The 21,459-nt window shown below is 38.7% G+C and overlaps 1 protein-coding gene and 1 pseudogene across 5 annotated transcripts in view; one reads left to right on the top strand and one right to left on the bottom strand.

Moving 5' to 3' along the window:
• SEPT7 (septin 7) overlaps positions 1-21,459 on the bottom strand; it is a 98,463-nt gene that overhangs the window by 66,397 nt on the left and 10,607 nt on the right. The gene's annotated exons all lie outside the window — the stretch shown is intronic.
• Positions 18,215-20,718, top strand: LOC113891461 (annotated as a pseudogene).

Below are 21,459 nucleotides of genomic sequence, written 5' to 3'. Positions count from 1 at the left end.
CAACAACAAAATCCCAACTCTATGACCTACACAACCTAGGAAAAGGTGAAAAAAGAAGAATGAGGAAAACAGTTTTTAGAAGCAGTTCAAGGAGGTCAACTGTAGTGGCCTCCTTCGAGAAGTGGTCAACTGTACCAAATGCTCTGGAGTGGTCAATACAGAGACAGAAAAGAATCTATTTAAAATTATCAGGGACCATTGTCAGAGCACTGGACAGATAAGAGAAAGATAGATGGAGGCATAATGGAAATAAATAAGTAGTGAGTAACTGTAGACAGTGAGCGTAAACAAGTCAATTCTTTCTGAATGCTTATCTGTGAACAGAAGAGCAATAAAGTAGAATTTAGAGAACAACAAAGGGTTAAGGCAGGGTTTTAGGAATTAAAAAAAAAAAAAGGATGGTTGCATGCTTAAATGCTGGGAGTTTGGGGTCAGTAGATGCAAGTTATTACATATAGAATGGATAAACAAGGTCCTAGCATATAGCACAGAGAACTATGTTCAATACCCTGGGATAAACCACAATGGAAACGAATATAAAAAAGAAAGCATATGTATATATAAATGAGTCACTTTGCTGTACAGCAGAAATTAACACAACATTGTAAATCTACTATACTTCAACAAATCAATTTTTTAAAATAAAAATAAATTTTAAAAAAAGCATTACCTAGACAAGTGGCTAAAGAAAGGAAGGTAAACTAGGATACAGATAACATTTTGGAGTGAAAGACAGGATTTTCTTTAAACATCAGAGAGAAAAATCATTTACTAATCCTAAAGGGACTTACCAGGGAATTTTAAGAGAAAAAGATTTGAATCATCAACCATCAAAACAAAAAGAAGGGCTAGGAATACACAGCAGGCATCCAAGCAATTCTGTCCACTAGTTTAGGATAAATCTGTGATGGACAGGGACGCCTGGCATGCTGCAGTCCATGGGGTTGCAAAGAATTGGACATGACTGAGTGACTGAACTGAATCGTGTGATCTTTTACTCCAGTAGCAATCTGTAACTGAATGTAAGCCAAGACTGTTATCTGAAGCTGTTATTTTGCAGAAAGGGCGCAAAAAAACTACAAGGCATCAAGAGAGCTGACAAGTATGGTTGAAGTGAATCACTGAACAAAATGGAGAGGGTCAAGGATCCAAGGGAGGAAGTAAGGAAATGAGACAGCTAAAAGAATATGAAGTTGTAGACAGAAAAAGCCATACACTTAAGTCTTCAGAGGTGGACCAGAAGTTCCAGATGACCACATGGAGCCGTTAAAATGATGGCTCAACAATAATCCCAGATGTGTAAGTAAATTACTGAACAAGTTTTATACATGGTCACTAAATATGCCCCAGAATGATAACAGGGCGTGGAGTAGAAAGAAAATCTGTTTGGTGCCATCTTTAACAAATAAAGAGAAAACAGGGATACAGTATCTGACAAAGTTAAGAAGGGTGAGAAAATACTGTTATTAAATAGCATAAGCTTTAAAGAAGCAGGGCTTTTTTTAAAGGAAGAATGGTCTACAGTCTAGACAACCACTGATAGAAATATAAGATGGATTACCTATGTAATAAATATTACAGTAGACACATGAAGAGTAAAAAGGTGAAGTTAACAACATTATTTTATTTCACCCAATGTATATACAATATCAACATCTAAACATGCAGTCAATATAAAAAGTTATGACTCACTTTACATTATTAATTTTTCTACATGCTTTGGCTTTGTAATAATCTTTGAAATACAGCATACCTTATTTAGGACTAGCTACATTTCAAGTGTTCAAGAGCCACATGCTGGTAGTGATTACCCTACTCGATATAGAAATGGAAATTTCATAGATAGAGAACATTTTCATAATTACCAAAAGATCTACTGGAGAGCACTAAATTAAACTAAATTACTACTGGGTGTGAGGATGTGGGAAAACAGGCACTTTCACACATGACTGGTGGAATATAAATGAAACCACTTCCCTAAAGATCAACTTGGCCACATGCATCGAAAACTTAAGTCTTCATGCTCTCACACTCAATGAATTTCACTTCCACAAATTTATACCTTTTAAATTTATAAGGTTTAGATAAAACAACATTCAACAAAGCACTGTTAAGGATAATGAAAAATCATAAAAACCAAAGTTTCAAAAACAAGTGAAACAAATAATATGTTACTCCCATGTGTTAAAACACCATGCAGAAATTAAAACTTTTAGAAGAACAGACATGACAGATAGCAATATACTGAATGGAAAAACTATTATTAGACAGCTGGCACAGTAATATTTACTTTAAAAGATTCTCTTATGTGTACACTGGAAAACAAAAGGATATACAGTGGAGTGACATTAAAGAAATTAACAGAGTAAAGACTTAAGAAAAGTCTCTCCTTCATTAAAAGCAGTAAGAGGCAAAATTATCAAAATCAATTTCTTCTGATCTCTGGAAATGAACAAAGGGTTACAGCAATTCAAAGAACACTTACTCAAGAAAAAGGGCTGGATGTCAGTAAAAACAGCAGTTCTTGTTGTATTTTAACTTGCCCATTCGTTATCTTCCCTCACTTGTTTTACAGTAGCCTTGAAAACCAACAGCATGCAATCATGGCAAAAATCAGCACCCAGTCAGCAACTGGAAGAGAATAGGCTTCTTCAAAGCTCCATTCCCAAAAAAGATTATTTGACCTGTCTGACTCCTTGCAAGACCCCACAAACAACCAATAGGATAACTAAAGACTTCAGTGACAAAACAAGACAAAGAAAACAGACTTTACAGAATTAGTTCCCCCAAAGTCACTAAACAACAAAAAACAATAATAAATCCTGGGGTGGAGGAAAGAGGGGAGATGGAGAATTTGACCACAGCCGCCACGCTGTTTTGCTTAAAATGCCCAGTTTTCAACAAAAAATTATGAGATGCAAAAAAAAAAAAAAAAAAAAACCACCCAAGAAAGTATAAAAACATAACCCACATTCATGGGGGGAAAAAAGCAATCAACAGAAGCTAACCTTGAGAAGACTCAGACATTACACAAAGACTTTAAATCTGCTATTTTGAATACATTCAAATAACTAAAGGAAATCATTTCTAAAAAACTAAAAGAAAGTATATGAACTACATTCATCAAATACAGATGATTAATAAACAGAAAGAAATTATTAAAAAGAACCAAATAAAAATCCTTAAGTTGAAAAGTAGAGGGCTACCTTGGTGGCTCAGTGGTAAAGAAAATGCCTGCCAATGCAGGGGACACAGGTTGGATCCCTGGTCTGGGAAGATCCCGCATGCCACAAAGCAAACAAGCTGGTGTGTCAGAGCTCCTCAGCCTGCGCTTCAGAGACTGGGAACTGCAACTACTGAGCCCACGTGTGGCAACTACCGAAGCCAAAGCACCCCAGAGTCCACGCTCCACAGTAAGAGAAGCCACCACAGTGAGAAGCCTGCACACCACAGGGGAAGAAAAGCCCCCACTCTCCAACACTAGAGAAAGCGCACAGCAACAAAGACCCGGCACAAGAAAAATAAAGAAAAAAAATTATTTTTAAAAAGTAGAATAACTGAAAATAAAATTCCACTAGAGACAAAGAGGTTCAAAAACTGATACAAGCTAGCAAAATAAGATTGTCAAATAACATTTACCAGGCTAAGGAACAGAAATAATAAGAGGGAATAAAAAACTACACAGCCAGAAAGTACGGAACAAAATCAAGCATACCAACATAAACAGAATGGGAGTCCATGAAGTATTGGAAAAAAGGACATAGGCAAAGAGACAAGAAGAGAATGAGGCAAGAAGTATATTTGAAGAAACAATGGCAGACAACATCCCAAATCTGAAGAAAAACATGTCAACACAATAAAAGCTCAGCAACTTCAAAAAGAGAAAAAGCAGAGATCCACAGCTAGACTCATCACAATCAAATTGCCAAAAAATAGACAAAGAATCAGGAAAGCAGCAAGAGACTTAAATGACCCTATATAGGTGACTGAATATGAATAATGACTAACATCTCATCAGAAACCACACAGGCCAGAAAGTAGATGGATGACATACTGAAGACATTAAAACAAAATGAATGTCAACCAAGAATTCAGTATCTACCAAAGGCATCTTTCAAACATAAAGGTGAACTTAAGACATTCTCTGATAAGCAAAAATTGAAAATTCCTCACAATCAGATAGAAACCCTACATAATAAGTAAACACAAAAGACAGCACAAATATAATTTTTATTTGCAACTCTATCTGATTTAAAGGCACACTTTACACAGCAATTACCCTTTTGGCAGAAGGTGAAGAGGAACTAAAGATCCTCTTGATGAAAGTGAAAGAGGAGAGTGAAAAAGTTGGCTTAAAACTAAACAATCAGAAAACTAAGATCACGGCATCAAGTCCCAACACTTCATGGCAAATAGATGGGGAAATAATGCAAACAGTGACATACTTTATTTTCTTGGGCTCCAAAATCACTGCAGATGGTGACTGCAGCCATGAAATTAAAAGATGACTGCTCCTGGGAAGAAAAGCTATGACCAACCTAGACAGCATATTAAAAAGCAGAGACATTATTTTGTCAACAAAGATCTATCTAGTCAAGGCTATGGTTTTTCCAGTAGTCATGTACGGATGTGAGACTTGGACCATAAAGAAAGCTGAGAGCTGAAGAATTGACGCTTTTGAACTGTGGTGTTGGAGAAGATTCTTGAGAGTCCCTTGGACTGCAAGGAGATCAAACCAGTCAATCCTAAAGGAAATCAGTCCTGAACAGTCATCAGAAGAACTGATGCTAAAGCTGGAGCTCCAATACTTTGGCCACCTGATGCGAAGAACTGACTCACTGGAAAAGACCCCGATGCTGGGAAGAGTGAAGGCAGGAGGATAAGGGGACGATGGAGGATAAGATGGTTGGATGGCATCACCAACTCAACGGACATGAGTCTGAGCAAGCTCTTGGAGTTGGTAATGGGACAGGGAAACCTGGCGTGCTGCAGTCCATGGGGTCGCAAAGAGTTTGACACAACTCAGTGACTGAAATTACAAAGCAATAATCATTAAATTTTGTTTTGGGGTTTATAAACTAGAAAGAAGTAATTTGTATGACACTAGGAGCACAAAGGAGGTAAAAGGAAATGAAAAGTACACAGGAGCAAAACTACTGTTATTTTACTGAAACTAAGCTGGTAATAACCCAAATTATAATGTTATAAGTTATTAAGGTAATCTCTAGGGCAATAAATGAAAAGATAAATAACCTAACTAAAAATTGGGCACAGCACTTTAATAAACATTGCCCCACAGACGATGGGCTTCCCTGATGGCTCAGATGGTAAAGCATCTGCCGACAATTTGGGAGACCAGGGTTTGATCCCCGGGTCACGAAGATCTCATGGAGAAGTGAATGGGAACCCACTCCAGAATTCTTGCTTAGAGAATCCCATGGACAGAGGAACCTGGCAGGCTACAGTCCATGGAGTCACAGAGTCAGACAGGATTGAGCAACTAACACTTTGACTTTTCCACCGAAGATATACAACTTGCCAACAGGCACATGTAAAGATGTTGAGCATCATTAGCCATTGTGTGCTTGGGTGCTAAATCACTTCAGTCACATTCAACTCTGCCACCCTATGGACTGCTGCCTGCCAAGCTCCTCTGTCCATGGGATTCTTCGGGCAAGAATACTACACTGGCAGGCAGATTCTTTACCACTGAGCCACCAGGGAAGCCTTATTGTATAAGTAACACATAATTTTGTTTATAGATTCACAATGTTTTCATATGGACTTATGCTTCCTCTTTTGGATATATATACCTAGGGATGTAATTGCTGCATCTTAGGGTAACTTTATGAGAAACTGCCAAACTGTTTGCTGAAGCAGCTGTGACATTTACATTCCCCCCGTAGTATGAGAGGGTTTCAGTTTCTCCACATCCATGTTCACACTTGTTATTAGTCTGTCCCTTTAAACTATCACTGTTGGAGTCATAGTATCACTGTTGTTTTCACTTGCAATTCTCTAATGGCTAAAGGGGCTTCCCAGGTGGTGCTGGAAGTAAAGAACCCACCTGCCAATGAAAGAGATGTTAAGAGATACTGGTTCAATCCCTGGGGCTGTAAGATCCCCTGGAGGAGGAAATGGCAACCCACTCCAGTATTCGTGCCTGGAAAATTCCATAGACAGATCAGCCTGGTAGGATGCAGTCCTTAGGGTCTCAAAGAGTCAGACATGACTGAGCACACATGTACATGCACACCCATGCAATAAAATATTATTTAATAATAAAAAGGTATGAAGTACTGATGGGTGCTACAATATGGTCGAACCTTAAAACATCATGGTAAGTGAAAGAAGCTAATTACAAAAAAAATTCTATGATTTCATTTATATGAAATGCTCAGAATAGGAAATTCTATAAAGATGAGAAGTAGATTAGCTGTTGTCAAGACGTGGGAACAGGAGGGAACAGGAGTAACTGTTAATATACACGGTTTCATTGGGGTTCAGAGAAGGCAATGGCAACCACTCCAGTAGTCTTGCCTGGAAAATCCCATGGACGGAGGAGCCTGTGGGCTGCGGTCCATGGGGTCGCGAAGAGTCGGACACAACTGAAATGACTTAGTAGTAGCAGCATTGCAGTTGATGAAAATGTCCTCAAATTAGACATAACGATGGTTGCACAACTCTGTTAATATACTAAAAATGACAGAATTGTTCAATTTAAAGGGATGAATTTTACAGCATGTGAATTTATCTTAATAAAGCTGTCATAGAATCAAGTATGTAGTGTCTATAATACACTACTTTTCATATATTGGGTTGGCCAAAAAGTTCATTTGCATTTTCCTAGAACAGCTTACAGAAAAACCCAAAAGAACTTTTTGGCCAACTCAATATAATTTTTATATCTGCTTTCCTACGTGTATCTTCTCATCTGTGTAAGATGATAGGAAGAAATTAAAAACTAAGCAAGAAACTATTAAAATTGGTTACCCAAACAGACGGGTGGTTAAATGGTAGAAAAGGAAAATGAGATGGGTAAAAGTGTAAAAGAGATAAGACATGGAAGGGACACTTCCAGACATACTGCTTTACAGAACTGACGATTAATACCACAGTAATGTTTTACCTAGAGTTGGACATTACGGAGTGTGAAGTCAAGTGGGCCTTAAGAACGTTACTACAAACAAAGCTAGTGGAGGTGATAGAATTCCAAAAGAGCTATTTAAAATACTAAAAGATGATGCTGTTAAAGGGCTGCACTCAATATGTGAGCAAATTTGGAAAACTCAGCAGTGGCCAAAGGACTGGCAAAGCCAGTTTTCACTCCAATCTTAAAGAAAGGAGGTGCCTTAATTTCTCTTTCTGTTTTCTCATTATTAGTGTATAGGAATGCAAGGGATTTCTGTGTGTTGATTTTATATCCTGAAACTTTACTATAGTCATTGATTAGTTCTAGTAATTTTCTGGTGGAGTCTTTAGGGTTATGGTACTGGCACAAAGACAGAAATATAGATCAATGGAACAAAATAGAAAGCCCAGAGATAAATCCACACACATATGGACACCTTGTCTTTGACAAAGGAGGCAAGAATATACAATGGATTAAAGACAATCTCTTTAACAAGTGGTGCTGGGAAAACTGGTCAACCACTTGTAAAAGAATGAAACTAGAACACTTTCTAACACCATACACAAAAATAAACTCAAAATGGATTAAATATCTAAACATAAGACCAGAAACTATAAAACTCCTAGAGGAGAACATAGGCAAAACACTCTCTGACATACATCACAGCAGGATCCTCTATGACCCACCTCCCAGAATATTGGAAATAAAAGCAAAAATAAACAAATGGGACCTAATTAACCTTAAAAGCTTCTGCACATCAAAGGAAACTATCAGCAAGGTGAAAAGACAGCCTTCAGAATGGGAGAAAATAATAGCAAATGAAGCAACTGACAAACAACTAATCTCAAAAATATACAAGCAACTCCTCCAGCTCAACTCCAGAAAAATAAATGACCCAATCAAAAAATGGGCCAAAGAACTAAATAGACATTTCTCCAAAGAAGACATACAGATGGCTAACAAACACATGAAAAGATGCTCAACATCACTCATTATCAGAGAAATGCAAATCAAGACCACTATGAGGTACCATTTCACACCAGTCAGAATGGCTGCGATCCAAAAGTCTACAAATAATAAATGTTGGAGAGGGTGTGGAGAAAAGGGAACCCTCTTACACTGTTGGTGGGAATGCAAACTAGTACAGCCACTATGGAGAACAGTGTGGAGATTCCTTAAAAAACTGGAAATAGAACTGCCTTATGATCCAGCAATCCCACTGCTGGGCATACACACTGAGGAAACCAGAAGGGAAAGAGACACGTGTACCCCAATGTTCATCGCAGCACTGTTTATAATAGCCAGGACATGGAAGCAACCTAGATGTCCATCAGCAGATGAATGGATAAGAAAGCTGTGGTACATATACACAATGGAGTATTACTCAGCCATTAAAAAGAATTCATTTGAATCAGTTCTAATGAGGTGGATGAAACTGGAGCCTATTATACAGAGTGAAGTAAGCCAGAAGGAAAAACACCAATACAGTATACTAACGCATATATATGGAATTTAGAAAGATGATAACAATAACCCTGTGTACGAGACAGCAAAAGAGACACTGATGTATGGAACAGTCTTATGGACTCTGTGGGAGAGGGAGAGGGTGGGAAGATTTGGGAGAATGGCATTGAAACATGTAAAATATCATGTATGAAACGAGATGCCAGTCTAGGTTCAATGCACGATACTGGATGCTTGGGGCTGGTGCACTGGGACGACCCAGAGGGATGGTATGGGGAGGGAGGAGGGAGGAGGGTTCAGGATGGGGAGCACATGTATACCTGTGATGGATTCATTTTGATATTTGGCAAAACTAATACAATTATGTAAAGTTTAAAAATAAAATAAAATTTAAAAAAAAAAAAAGAAAGGAGGTGCCAAACATATTCAAACTACCATACAGTTCAGTTCACTCGCTCAGTTGTGTCTGACTCTGTGACCCCACGGACTGCAGCAAGCCAGGTTTCCCTGTTCATCATCAACTCCTGGAGCTTACTCAAATTCATGTTCATAGAGTGGGTGATGCCATCCAACCGTCTCATCTTCTGTCATCCCCTTCTCCTCTTGCCTTCAATCGTTCCCAGAATCAGTTTCTTTACTACAAGTTACTTCTTCACATCAAGTGGCCATAATACTGGAGCTTCAGCTTCAGCATCAGTCCTTCCAATGAACATTCAGGACTGATTTCCTTTAGGATGAACTGGCTGGATCTCCTTGAAGTCCAAGGGACTCTCAAGAGTTTTCTCCAGCACCACAGTTCAAAACCATCAATTCTTCAGCACTCAGCTTTCTTTACAGTCCAACTCTCACAACCATACATGACTACTGGAAAAATCAAAGCTTTGACTAGATGGACCTTTGTTGGCAAAGTAATGTCTCTACTTTTCAATATGCTGTCTAGGTTGGTCATAGCTTTTCTTCCAAGGAGTAAGAATCTTTTAATTTCATGGCTGCAATCACCATCTGCAGTGATTCTGGAGCCCAAAAAAAAAAAAATCAGTCACTGTTTCCATTACTTCCCCATCTATTTGCCATGAAGTGATGGGACCGGATGCCATGATCTTAGTTTTCTGGAATGTCGAGTTTTAAGCCAACTTTTTTACTCTCCTCTTTCACTTTCATCAACAGGCTCTTTAGTTCTTCTTCACTTTCTGCCATAAGGGTGGTGTCACCTGCATATCTGAAGTTATTGATATTTCTCCCAGCAATCTAGATTTCAGCTTGTGCTTCCTCCAGCCCAGCATTTCTCATGATGTACTCTGCATATAAGTTAAATAAGAGGGTGACAGAATACAGTCTTGACGTACTCCTTTCCCAATTTGGAATCACTCTGTTGTTCCATGTACAGTTCTAACTGTTGCTTCTTGACCTGCATACAAATTTCTCAGGAGGCAGGTCAGATGGTCTGGTATGCCCATCTCTTTAAGAATTTTCCAGCTGGTAGATGTTTTTCTGGAACTCTCTTGCTTTTTCAATGATCCAACAGATGTTGGCAATTTGATCTCTGGTTCCTCTGCCTTTTCTAAAGCCAGCTTGAACACCTGGAAGTTCACAGTTCGCGTACTGTTGAAGCCTGGCTTGGAGAATTTTGAGCATTACTTTACTAGCGTGTGAGATGAGTGCAATTATTGAGCATTCTTTGGCATTGCCTTTCTTTGAGATTGGAATGAAAACTGACCTTTTCCAGTCCTGTGGCCACTGCTGAGTTTTCCAAATTTGCTGGCATATTGAGTGCAGCACTTTCACAGCATCATCTTTCAGGATTTGGAATAGCTCAACTGGAATTCCATCATTGCCACTAGCTTTGTTCGTAGTGATGCTTTCTAAGGCCCACTTGACTTCACATTCCAAGATGTCTGGCTCTAGGTCAGTGATCACACCATCGTGATTATCTGGGTCGTGAAGATCCTTTTTGTACAGTTCTTCTGTGTATTCTTGCCACCTCTTCTTAATATCTTCTGCTTCTGTTAGGTCCATACCATTTCTGTCCTTTATCGAGCCCATCTTTGCATGAAATGTTCCCTTGGTATGTCTAATTTTCTTGAAGAGATCTCTAGTCTTTTCCATTCTATTGTTTTCCCCTATTTCTGTCATTCTATGTCCAATTCTAACTATTGTGAGAACTACAAATACAACTCACTGCTGAACAACCATCAACAGGAGAATGTTGGATCCTGCCAAAAAAAGTTACCCCACATCCAAGGGCAAAGGAGAAGCCCCAGCAAGACGGTGGGAGGGAGTACATCAAGGCTGTATATTGTCACCCTGCTTATTTAACTTATATGCAGAGTACATCATCTAAAATGCCTGGCTGGGTGAATCACAAGCTGGAATCAAGAATGCCGGGAGAAATATCAACAACCTCAGATACATACATGCTGCTGCTGCTGCTGCTGCTGCTTAAGTCGCTTCAGTCATGTCCGACTCTGTGCAACCCCATAGACGGCAGCCCACCAGGCTCCCCTGTCCCTGGGATTCTCCAGGCAAGAACACTGGAGTGGGTTGCCATTTCTTTCTCCAATGCGTGAAAGTGAAAAGTGAAAGTGAATTCGCTCCGTTGTGTCCGACTCTTAAAGACCTCATGGACTACAGCCTACTAGGCTCCTCCGTCCATGGGATTTTCCAGGCAAGAGTACTGGAGTGGGGTGCCATTGCCTTCTCTGCAGATATGCACATAATACCACTCTAATAATAGGAACCAAAGAGGAACTAAAGAGCCTCTTGATGAAGGTGAAAGAGGAGAGTGAAAATGTTAACTTAAAACTCAATATTCAAAAAATGAAGATCATCTGGTCCTATCATTTCTTGGCAAATGTGTGCGTGCTAAGTCCCTTCAGTCATGTCTGACTCTTTGCAACCCCATGAACTCTAGTAGCCCCACCAGGCTCCCCTGTCCGTGGGATTCTCCAGGCAAGAATACTGGAGTGGGTTACCATTCCCTTCTCCAGGAGATCTTCTTGACCCATGGATCGAACCCTTGTCACTTATGTCTCCTGCACTGGCAGGCAAGTTCTTTTAACAGCACCTCCTGGGAAGCCACAGATGGGGCAAAAGTGGAGTAACAGTGACAGACTTTATTTTCTTGGGCTCCAAAATCACTGCAGACAATGACTGCAGCCATGAAATTAAAAGACACTTGCTCCTTGGAAGTAAAGCTACGACTAACCTAGACAGCGTATTAAAAAGCAGAGACGTAATACTTGGCCAACAAAGGTTCATACAGTCAAAGCTATGGTTTTTCCATAGCTTTTTTCCATGTGTGCATATGAGTGCTGGACCACAAAGAAGGCTAAGCATCTAAGAATTGATGCTTTCGAATTGTTGTGCTGGAGAAAACTTTTGAGTCCCTTGGACAGCAAGGAGACCAAAGTAGTCAATTCTAAAGGAAATCAACCTTGAATGTTCATTGGATGGACTGAGGCTGTAGCTGAAGCTCCAATACTTTGGCCACCTGATGCAAAGAGCTGATCACTGGAAAAGACCCTGATGCTGGGAAAGACTAAAGGCAAAAGGAGAAGGGGGCAGCAGAGGATGAGACAGTTAGACAGCCTCACGAACTCAACAGACATGAATTTGAGCAAACTCCCAGACATAGTGGAGGACAGAGAAGCCTGGTGAGCTACAGTTCAGGGGTCACAAAGAGTCAGACATGAGCTAGCAACTGAACAACATTTCATATATCCCAATGAAAAAAAAGAACCAAAACCTGCCAGAATGTGAGAAGAACTCAAAGTGGACTAGAAGCAGTAACAAATCTATATTTCAAATGAGTAACATAACAGCGATGAACAAAATGGGTAAGAACAGAACAGAACACTGGAAAACAGTATGTAGCCTACATAGTATAAGACTAAAGACAAAAAAAAAAAAAGACTAAAGACAGAAAGAGGTGTACACAATCTACACTCTAGGAAGTAAATATATTTATAATAGTAATTCTGAAATTACATTTACATGTACACCAGAACTGAACAAATAATAAATAAATTGTAGATGAGAGCCAAGTTTTCCACTGTTGGAGAAAGGAGTTACAAATAAGGAAAAAAGAAAGGCTAGACTGAATCTGGTGTCAGTAGATTAGAACTGGTTTATCAGTATGAATTCATGGTTTTTAATATATATAAACAAATATATTTACACAGAGATAGGTACAGAAATACAGATGTGTGAATGTACACAAAAAACACAAGTTCTTATATCTGTTTGTTCAAAACACCTAGAAGTAGGAGCAACGAGCACTTTTAGAGCTGAGACCTTGGTTTCTAAACACTATTCTGAGATAAAAGGAACCCGAACTCCTTGAAAAATAATCAATTCCAGGCCTGAGGATGAAAAATAAAAGACAAACCAGAAAATAAACAAGTGCTCCAAAATAAATGATGAGGCATGTAGAAAGATGAATATGAGTTAACAGCAAAGAGTTCCCAATAGTCAGATTCAGGATAATCTGAGCAATAAACAATGACAAAATTAATATTCACGTGTCCTACCAGTATTAATAAATAACTGAATGAATGAATGTGTGAGATAGAACAATTATTTCTTATAAAAGAATTCCATGGGTTCAATCCCTGGACAGGGAACTAAGATCCTGCAAACCATGCAGAGCAGCCAAAATAACCCCAGAAAATCACTACTAAGGCAAGCAGTACAGTAATATTTGTGGCAGATAAGAATTATTGATAGCAGATAAAGATATGATGAGAAATAAGTTATTTTCATAATTCAACAAAGAACTAGCATCTAAAATATACAACTCAATTAGACAATACAACTTAAAAATGGACCAAATATTTCAACCATCAAAGACAAATAGATGGCAAACAAGCACATAGTAAGATCCTCAACATCATTACTCATTAGTAAAATGACAATTATAATCACAATGTTCTATCCACTAGGTACTCCACTAGAATGGCTAATATTAGTAAGCGTGGCCATCCCAGGAGTTAGTATGTGAAACTACTAAAAGTTTTTACACACTCTTCATGGGAACATAAATGTTAACATTTATGTTACAAAATGGTTTGGCAATTTCTTAAGAAGTTACATGTACACCTACCTATAACTTAGGCTAACTATTTACCCAAGAGAAGTGTAACCATACACCACTATCAAAATTTTTTAAGCTGACAAAGAAAAAAGCCAAAAAGAAAATACATACAAATTTTAACACTGGTTATATTTTGCTAACTGGATTTGGGGGTAATTCACTTTTATATTATTTCTATTTTCCAAAGTTATTATTAAGAAACCTAAGGCATTTACATTAAAAAAAAAATCAAACAGAAAGAAAATGAAGTCATTCACAAGTTAGTGTGGGTTTTTTTCTTTATAAATCAGATCTTATTTTCCATTTCTGACATATTCATTAGACTGCAAAGAAAGAAATTATACGAGGTAATTCAGACAAGATTTCAATCATGATGTGAAAAGGGGTAAGGCAGAGATATAAAAACTGGAGGACTAATAAAATAAGATGAATTAATAGCTGATTAGTTGTATATCAACTTCAGCAAAATTATATACCACAAGAATCCATCCTTAATTAAGCCCAGATGCTGGGAAAGATTGAAGGCAGGAGGAGAATGGGACGACAGAGGATGAGATGGCTGGATGGCATCACCGACTCACGAGTTTGAGTAAACCCCAGGAGTTGGTGATGGACAGGGAGGCCTGGTGTGCTGCAGTCCATGGGGTCGCAGAGAGTCGGACACGACTGAGCAACTGAACTGAACATTATTTAATGTTGTGATGAAAACAAAAGATACACTTTAAGTATACACATGATAAAAGCTGAAAAAGGTAATAAATACTTTATATGACATATTCAGAACCCAAATGAAATCTGCTATGGAAATATATGGATCCAAATCGTGTCCTTTTTCCCACCCTCAAACCACAATCTAAAAGGTAAAGTTTCAGTTAAGGATACAACTATAAAATGGGACTGCAAATGAGGAGGAGAGACACATTTTACCCAATCAAGTACGTCTAATTAAAAAAAAATATATAACAATCCTGAAGAAGCAAGATAAAATAATGGCAGCACAAAGGGAAAAGATAGAGACATCTGAGTTGACACTATACTCTCTATGTCAGTATAAGAAATAAGGTTTCCCTAAAAGGTAACTTGTAACATACACATGGACATCACCAGATGGTCAAACTGAAATCAGATTGATTATATTCTTTGCAGCCAAAGATGGAGAAGCTCTATACAGTCAACAAAAACAAGACCAGGAGCTGACTGTGGCTCAGATCATGAACTCCTTATTACCAAATTCAGACTTAAATTGAAGGAATAGGGAAAACCACTAGACCATTCAGGTATGACCTAAATCAAATCCCTTATGATTATACAGTGGAAGTGAGAAATAGATTTAAGGGCCTAGATCTGATAGAGTGCCTGATGAACTATGGAATGAGGTTCGTGACACTGTACAGGAGACAGGGATCAAGACCATCCCCATGGAAAAGAAATGCAAAAAAGCAAAATGGCTGTCTAGGGAGGCCTTACAAATAGCTGTGAAAAGAAGGGAAGCAAAAAGCAAAGGAGAAAAGGAAAGATATAAGCATCTGAATGCAGAGTTCCAAAGAATAGCAAGGAGAGATAAGAAAGCCTTCCTCAGTCATTAATGCAAAGAAATAGAGGAAAACAACAGAATGGGAAAGACTAGAGATCTCTTCAAGAAAATTAGACATACCAAGGGAACATTTCATGCAAAGATGGGCTCGATAAAGGACAGAAATGGTATGGACCTAACAGAAGCAGAAGATATTAAGAAGAGGTGGCAAGAATACACAGAAGAACTGTACAAAAAGGATCTTCACGACCCAGATAATCACGATGGTGTGATCACTGACCTAGAGCCAGACATCTTGGAATGTGAAGTCAAGTGGGCCTTAGAAAGCATCACTACGAACAAAGCTAGTGGCAATGATGGAATTCCAGTTGAGCTATTCCAAATCCTGAAAGATGATGCTGTGAAAGTGCTGCACTCAATATGCCAGCAAATTTGGAAAACTCAGCAGTGGCCACAGGACTGGAAAAGGTCAGTTTTCATTCCAATCTCAAAGAAAGGCAATGCCAAAGAATGCTCAAACTACTACACAATTGCACTCATCTCATATGGCACCCCACTCCAGTACTCTCGCCTGAAAAATCCCATGGACAGAAGAGCCTGGTAGGCTGCAGTCCATGGGGTCGCGAAGAGTCGGACATGACTGAGAGACTTCCCTTTCACTTTTCACCTTCCTGCACTGGAGAAGGAAATGGTAACCCACTCCAGTGTTCTTGCCTGGAGAATCCCAGGGATGGGGGAGCCTGGTGGGCTGCCGTCTATGGGGTCACACAGAGTCGGACATGACTGAAGTGACTTAGCAGCAGCAGCAGCACATGCTAGTAAAGTAATGCTCAAAATTCTCCAAGCCAGGCTTCAGCAATATGTGAACCGTGAACTTCCAGATGTTCAAGCTGGTTTTAGAAAAGGCAGAGGAACCAGAGATCAAATTGCCAACATCTGCTGGATCATGGAAAAGGCAAGAGAGTTCCAGAAAAATATCTATTTCTGCTTTATTGACTATGCCAAAGCCTTTGACTGTGTGGATCACAATAAACTGTGGAAAATTCTGAAAGAGATGGGAATACCAGACCACCTGACCTGCCTCTTGAGAAATCCGTATGCAGGTCAGGAAGCAACAGTTAGAACTGGACATGGAACAACAGACTGGTTCCAAATAGGAAAAGGAGTATGTCAAGGCTGTATATTGTCACCCTGCTTATTTAACTTCTATGCAGAGTATATCATGAGAAACGCTGGACTGGAAGAAGCACAAGCTGGAATCAAGATTGCCAGGAGAAATATCAATAACCTCAGATATGCAGATGACACCACCCTTATGGCAGAAAGTGAAGAGGAACTCAAAAGCCTCTTGATGAAAGTGAAGTGGAGATTGAAAAAGTTGGCTTAAAGCTCAACATTCAGAAAACGAAGATCATGGCATCTTGTCCCATCACTTCATGGGAAATAGATGGTGAAACAGTGGAAACAGTGTCAGACTTTATTTTTTTGGGCTCCAAAATCACTGCAGATGGTGACTGCAGCCATGAAATTAAAAGACGCTTACTCCTTGGAAGGAAAGTTATGACCAACCTGGATAGCATATTCAAAAGCAGAGACATTACTTTGCCAACAAAGGTTCATCTAGTCAGGGCTATGGTTTTTCCTGTGATCATGTATGGACATGAGAGTTGGACTGTGAAGAAGGCTGAGCGCCGAAGAATTAATGCTTTTGAACTGTGGTGTTGGAGAAGACTCTTAAGAGTCCCTTGGACTGCAAGGACATCCAACCAGTCCATTCTGAAGGCGATCAGCCCTGGGATTTCTTTGGAAGGAATGATGGTAAAGCTAAAACTCCAGTACTTTGGCCACCTCATGTGAAGAGTTGACTCATTGGAAAAGACTCTGATGCTGGGAGGGATTGGGGGCAGGAGGAGAAGGGGACGACAGAGGATGAGATGGCTGGATGGCATCACTGACTCGATGGACTTGAGTTTGAGAGAACTCCGGGAGTTGGTGATGGACAGGGAGGCCCGGCGTGCTGCAATTCATGGGGTCGCAGAGCCGGACACGACTGAGCGACTGAACTGAACTGAAAATGTAACTTAACTTTAGGCCTCATTAACAGATTTATATAGTACATAGAAGGACACAAAAGATAGATTCAATGTGCAATTTTAAGATCACAAGATATTCATTTCAGTCCTCATTTCAGTCCTGGTATTAGCAGGGCTATGTACCAAATGAAGTTCAAAGGGGAGTAAAAATGGCTGGAGGGATATGACTCCCTACCGTATAAACACTGTTAAAGAAAATGGAAAGACTAAAAGTCACAACAAAAGATAGCTGTCTTCAAACTACGAAGCAATAATATTAAAAAGAGAAATCAGACTTATCTTTTTGCTTCTAGGGAGTAAATGAGACTATCTGAATGCAAATATCAAAGACAGATACATATAAAAGTAGGAAGAAAAAAATTAATAGTGACATCTATTCAAAGATGAAATGTGTTATCTCAGAAGGCAGCTGAGTTTTTAGCAGACTAAATCAGCTCTGTTAGAAATATAACACAAGTCATACATGTAATTTTAAACTTTCTAGAAGCCACATTTAAAAAAGTAAAAACAAACAAGTAAACTCAATTGGATGGCATCACCAATTCAATGGACATGTGTCTGAGCAAACTCCGGGAGACAATGAAGGACATGGAAGCCTGGTGTGCTGCAGTTCACCATGTCACAAAGAGTCAGACACGACTTAGCAACTGAACAACAACAAAAACTCTATTGTAATAATATATTTTCTTTAACTCAATATATCTAAGACATTATTTCAACATGTAATCAACATAAAAATGAATTAGATATTTTATATCCTTTAAGTCTTGGCAAAATCTTCTGTGCATTTTACACTTACACTAAATGTCAATTTAGACTAGCAGCATTTCAAGTGCTCAACAGCCATATACACTTGTGGCTACAATACTAGTCAGTCACAGGCATGCTGCAGGGGGAATTAAGAGTACCATTTGCATAATTAGGTTAAATGACAATACATCTTCCAATCCTGAGACCTTGTGAAAACAGAAGGATGAAAAAACAAGTTTTAAGAACATAGGCAAAATTTTTAAAGAATTAACTTTAGTCCATTTGAATCAGTCACTACCATACCTTGTGTACTCATGATATATATGCATTCTGTACATAACACAGCAGTTTTATCAAAGAGTTCAGATTATTTCCAGCATATACCTCTCAAGCCCGCTTCTAAAAGATACTAAAGCCATTTCCTGCCAAAATATTGACTCCCATGACTCATAAAATGTTCAACTGATATTCATCTTAACATTACTTGCCTAATAAAAAGGTAGGTAGAAACAAAGTATTTATTATCTGATTTTTAAAAAAATTTCCTATAGCTATTACACCACCATACACAGGAGAACAGAAATTCAATTCTTGTTACAGGCCAAACTGCATACACCCAAAATTCTTATGATGAAGCCCTAATCCCAGTGTAATTGTATCTGGGAGACAGGGCCTTAAAGGGGGTAACTAAGGTTAAAGGAGGTCATAAGATTAGGGCCCATCATGTGGAGCTGGTATCCTTACAAGAAGAGGAAGATACACTGGAGATAACCCTTTCTCCTCCAGAGGTTGCACAAAGGCCACGTGAGGACACAGACAGAATGTGGCCATATGTAATTCAGGAAGACCCTTCACCAAAAACCAAATCTACTGGCACCTTAGTACTGGACTTCCAGCCTCCAGAACTGTGAGAAAAAAAATGTCTGTTGTTTAAGCCACCTCATCTGTGGTTTTCTGTAATGGCAGTCCTAGCAGACTAATAAAGTTCTAAGAAAATACTAGTTAAAAAATTGTACTGCAAACTAAATTACATTACTACTGAAATTATTAATTTATTATGATAAATGTTTCTGTATGTTTATAAATTTACTCTACAACAGAAGATTTGAAAAGCCTGCCTTGTTGAGCTACTGAAGCAGCCAAAGTAATCTGAAACCTCAAAACAGAAAATTCTAACTTTTCACATAACCAAGGTCTGTTAATTTATTTCATTATAAAAATAATGGTCTCTCTTTCAGCCATCTTGGACCCTGTGGAGGCCTGCTGGGAACAGGACTTCTAAAACAACAAATATGTCTGGAAGGCTGTGGCCCAAGGCCATTTTTGCTGGCTATAAGAGGGGTCTATGGAACCAAGAGGGAGTACACAGCTCTCCTGAAAATCGAAGGTATATATGTTTGAGATGAAACTGAATCCTATCTAGGTAAGAGACGTACTTATGTGTACAAAGCAAAGAACAACGGTAACTCTTAGCAGCAAACCTAACAAAACCAGAATAATCTGGGGAAAGACAACTCACGCTCAGGTAAACAGTGTCATGGTTTATGCCAAATTCCAAAGCAGCCTTCTTGCTAAGGCTGCTGGACACAGACTCTGTGATGCTGTACCCTTTGAGGATTTAAACTCATTGAAAAGCAAATAAATAAAAGTATGGATTTGTTCTCTTGTGTTTTGCTAACCACAGATACACACACACACACACACACACACACGCACGCACGCACACACAACATTCTACTCAAGAGGAGTACTATACGTAGTAATGCCAGAGATCAGTAAAGGGCTCAGAAAAGCATGCTACCCATCACAATACTGCAACTAACTACGCCACCCACAATATTTGTAATATTAGCATAAACGATAACTGAAAATATATTTTTACAAATTGATAATGTTGTTACCTACTAGGAGTAGTCTTCATGGAGTTTAAGTTAGGGAAAGGATCAAAGATGGGAAAAGCTTCCTAGAATGAGTAGTTTTGAGGTGGGCCTTCATTAATGGATGGATGTGACTTCAAGATAGGTAAGAACAGCATAAGCAAAGAAAGACTACAAAACATGATTTGATCTAAACAGAAGGAAAAAGCCAAGCAAAGAGACCCTAAAATGACTACCCAAATTACATCAATAAGAGTCCCCCTTCACCTCAAGTTTTGCTTTCCAAGGTTTCAGCTACCAGCTGTTAACTGAGGTCTGAAAATATTAAATGGAAAATTCCAGAAATAAGCAATTCATCAGTTTTAAATTGTGTGCTGTTCTGAATAGCATGATGAAATCTCACACCTTCCTGTGCTGTCCTGCTCTGTCCAGCCTGTGATGTGATTCATCCCTCTGTTCTGTATATCCTGCCCATTGGTCACTTACCTTCTCAGTATAATCAGATCACCCATTGTGATATTGCAATGCTTGTGTTCAAGTAACCCTCACTTCATAATTTTACTTAATAATGGCCCCAAAGAACAAGAGTTGAAATTCTGGCAATTTGCATATATGAAAGAGAAGCTATAAAGTACTTCCCATAAATGAAAAGGTGAAGGTCTTGATTTAATAAGGAAAAAGAAATTGTACCTTAAAAGGAATCTTCTATCCATGAAATTGAGAAAAAGGAAAAAAAATTTTATGCTACTTTTGCTGATACACCTCAAACTGCAAAGTTACAGCCACAGTGCCTGATAAATGGAAAAGGAAAAGTCACAGTGCAAGATAAATGGAAAAGTCAGGATGGAAAAGGCATTAAATCTATGGGTGGAAGACATGAACATAAAACATGTTACAAATGATGGCAACAGGTCACACCACAAAGCATGGAGCCTGTATGACAACTTTAGCAAGCAAGGGATCCCCTAAAACGACACCAAGTCATTTACTCCAATATGAAACGGTTACACAGACTCAATAGATTTCAACTGAAAAATATAAAAATTATTGGAGAGGCTGAGTCTGCCAATGAAGAAGCCACTGCCACATTTCTGGCAGAGTTGAACTTGAGAGAGAGACCACATTTTTATAACAACCTTTATTACAGTATTTTGTTACAATTGTTCTGCTTTATTATTAGCTATTGTTGTCCATCTATTACTGTGTCTAATTTATAAGTTTAACTTTATACTAAGTATGTATGTATAGGAAAAAACAGTACAGACAGGGTTCGGTATTACTATCTGTGGTTTCAAGCATCCACTGGGGACCTTGGAATATATCCTCCATAGATAAGGGTGTGGACCACTAAAAATATAGCTAGAAATCTGAAATCTAGTATCTTCTGTAACTTGGAGCTATACTCTGCATGGGTAAGCTACATAACCTTTCTAAGCGTTAGACTGGGACAATGTATTTATGAGGTTATCATAAGATATATATGAAATATTTGAAATATTTGGCACTTCAGATACAAT

The sequence above is a fragment of the Bos indicus x Bos taurus genome, chromosome 4 (assembly GCF_003369695.1).
Source record: "Bos indicus x Bos taurus breed Angus x Brahman F1 hybrid chromosome 4, Bos_hybrid_MaternalHap_v2.0, whole genome shotgun sequence".
Lineage (NCBI taxonomy): Eukaryota > Metazoa > Chordata > Mammalia > Artiodactyla > Bovidae > Bos > Bos indicus x Bos taurus.
The sequence above is the reverse complement of the archived record's forward strand: the minus strand, read 5'-3'. Positions and strand labels throughout refer to the sequence as shown.